The sequence below is a fragment of the Crocuta crocuta genome, unplaced genomic scaffold (genome assembly GCF_008692635.1).
Source record: "Crocuta crocuta isolate KB4526 unplaced genomic scaffold, BGI_CrCroc_1.0 scaffold653, whole genome shotgun sequence".
NCBI classification, from domain to species: Eukaryota; Metazoa; Chordata; class Mammalia; order Carnivora; family Hyaenidae; genus Crocuta; species Crocuta crocuta.
In genome coordinates, this window is record NW_027527134.1 from 269,214 (window position 1) to 271,842 (window position 2,629).

At 66.6% G+C, this 2,629-nt stretch overlaps 1 long non-coding RNA gene across 2 annotated transcripts; it reads right to left on the reverse strand.

Annotated features, from left to right (window-relative positions):
* Positions 1 to 22: 22 nt before the first annotated feature.
* Positions 23 to 2,536, reverse strand: LOC144223105 (uncharacterized). Of its 2 annotated transcripts, none has more exons than XR_013332598.1 (5): positions 1,300 to 2,536; positions 1,075 to 1,196; positions 875 to 995; positions 669 to 798; positions 23 to 589 (listed from the first exon to the last, which is right to left on the reverse strand). It is a non-coding gene; the product is annotated as an uncharacterized LOC144223105 (long non-coding RNA). The 2 variants fall into 2 exon arrangements; XR_013332576.1 differs by having other exon boundaries at positions 1,075 to 1,200; positions 1,300 to 2,535.
* Between the last annotated feature and the right edge of the window lie 93 nt (positions 2,537 to 2,629).

Here is a 2,629-nt window from a genome sequence, read left to right on the forward strand (position 1 = left end):
AAATCCAAGACCCTGAGACAAGTTGCTGTAACTGAGTTTATTGATGAATCCAGGGCTTCTGGTGAAACCCTGGCGGGGAGGGGCACAGAGCGAGCTGCTCGACAACGGAATGTTAGGTTAGCTCGGTGTTCGGAGCTCCCGGACCAGGCAAGGGGAGGGTGGGGCCCCACACACTCGGCCGCACCCGGGCACCCCCCAGCCGGAGATGGGTGGCAGGCGGGCGCCGGGCGCGGGGCGGCCACTCGGCAGTTTGCTCGCACACGTGCTCGGGGACTCGAGGCAGGACCCAGAACTCCAAACCAGTGCAAACGACTTAGTGCAAATTGAATTCAGGAGGGATGGGGAAACAGAGTCATGGGGGCCTTGAGTCCCGAGCAAAGGCGAAAGAAAGAAAAGAAATGAAAGCACAGAGGAAAGGAAGAAGAGAAAGAGGGTGGGGGGCATGGGGGCATGGAGGCTGGTTGGTGGTCGCCTGTCCACGGCAGGGTGGCCGCGGGGATGGAAGTGCCAGGCGGGGTGACGGCTGCCGCGGGTGCTGCTCACTTCTGACGATCTTGCTGTCAGGCTGGTCTCGTTCCTGTAGCTTTACCTGTAGAGACAGACGGGGTGTGTGAGTGGGGACGGGGCAGAGCGGCCCAGGAAGCTTCCGGAAAGGTCCCCGCACTCACCTTCCAGAGCCGATTCCTGAGTCAGGTCGTGTAGTGGTTCCAGAATGCAGCATATTCTCGAATCAGAGCTAGAAGGGACTTGAAGAAGCCCCACTTCCAAGGCCCAGGCATGAGCTGGGTAGCACCATTTCTGCGGGCAAGGACAGAGTGAGCGCCCTGCTCCTCGGGCGGCGCCCGCTCCCCGGGGCTGGCCGGGGACCCCTCACCTTGTCGTGTTGAGGGTTCTAGAGGTCCAGAGAGCAGCAGTGATGTGTTGGCTCCTTCAGGAACGCAGAGGAACGAGACCTGTGGGTGTTCTGGGGCCCCGCGGCGCCGGCCTAGAGTGGTCTAGGGGAGGGAGAGCGCTCAGGGGTGACGCCCCGCGGGTGGGGTGGCCTGCGTGGACGAGCCGCACACCCGCACTCACCAGGAAGGCCGGACGGCATCACGTCTTTCCTCGCCGTCACACCGGACCATGTCATGTCCCTCTGAGCGCAGCCTCGCGCCCGGCCTTCGGTGGCCGGCAGGCACGCCACCCAATCTGGAGACCTGGCTGCGGGCAAGGCGAGGAGGTGCCGGCTGAGCGGCAGGCAGAGGCGGCGGGCAGGGGTGGGGAGGGTGTCGGGCACGCCAGAGGGGGCTGGGCACTCACCCTCGTCTCCAGTCCGAGTCCAGAGGCACCGATCCCTGCTCCGTCGCTGCCCGCAGAGGCCCGCCTTGGCCACGGGCTCCGGAGTCCAGTGCCCCGGCGGACTCGCCGCCAGGCTCCCGCTCTTCACCCCTGCCTGCGCCCCGACCCCCCTCCCGAGTTTTCATTCACTCCACCCCACCCGCCTCGCCTAGTCCGGTCTCGCCCGTGCCCTTGACTCCCTGGTGCTGTCCTGTCTGTCACGCCAGACCCAGGGGCTGAGCGGTGAAGGCACAGTGTCAAGGGACACTTGGGCCCTCCCCGCACCAGACCCTGGGCCGCAGTGCTACGTGGGAACGGCGCGTCCGCAGGCGGGGCCCGCCGCAGCCTCCTTGCTGCAGAAATCTCTCCCGAGCCGGTACCTGCGGCGGCCGCTCCCTCCGGTGACATCCTGCTGCGGGCCACCCCGCGCACTGCTCCTTCTTTCCCGCTCTCCAGCCCTCGAAGCCCTGGCTTCGCCAGAGCCGCTCGTGTACCTGCTACTACATGAATTTCAGTGGGTGAGAAGATGTGGCGGCTGGGGACCCCCGCTGCGTCCTGAGTCCCCACCTCGTCCTGTCTGACCCGGGCCTGGTGCCACCCGGCACGTGTTGGATCCCCTCAGCCACCTGCCACCTCCCTGGCTGGCAGCCCCGCCTCATCTCCTGCCTGTTCCCTCGAAATGCTCTTTCTACCCGGGAAGGGCCCGCGGCCCCCCGGCCCACAGCGGTCTCAGCTCCCCTGAGACGATGTCACCTGTGCCGACCGCCCTCCTTCGTCCGCCGCCCTGCCGGGAGGTCAGCCGCTTCTCCTCGCTGGCCCTTGCTCCCCGAAGCCTTCTTCTTGCAGAAGGCCAGCGGAGCAAGGCCCAGGGAGGGGAGGGGACTCACCTGGCCGACAGACCGCTGTCCTCCCTTGCCCACGGCTGCCAGCTCTACGGCCCCACTGCCCCAGGTCCCGGGCGAGTCCCTCTCCAGCACCCCTCGTCCACCAGCCGCCACGTCCTGAAACCAGAACTGACCGGGATGAATGTCTGGCTCCCCCCTCTTTCCTCTGCACCCCCAGCCTGGGCCCACCGTACCCCATGCCGATGTCACGCACGCTCCGAGACACCTGGGACCCCACGCCACACTCCCGCCAGGTGCCCCGCAGCCCTGCCCAAGCCAGCCCCGCAACCTTCTGCCGCTCCTGCCAGACCCCAGATTTCCAAGGTGATCCTTGGCCCACTCAAACCTCCCTGTACCCCGTCCCCATCTTCCCCTGGTTGCCCCCAGTACCCCACGCTTCCCTGGTTACCCCTCGGCTCCCCGGCTTC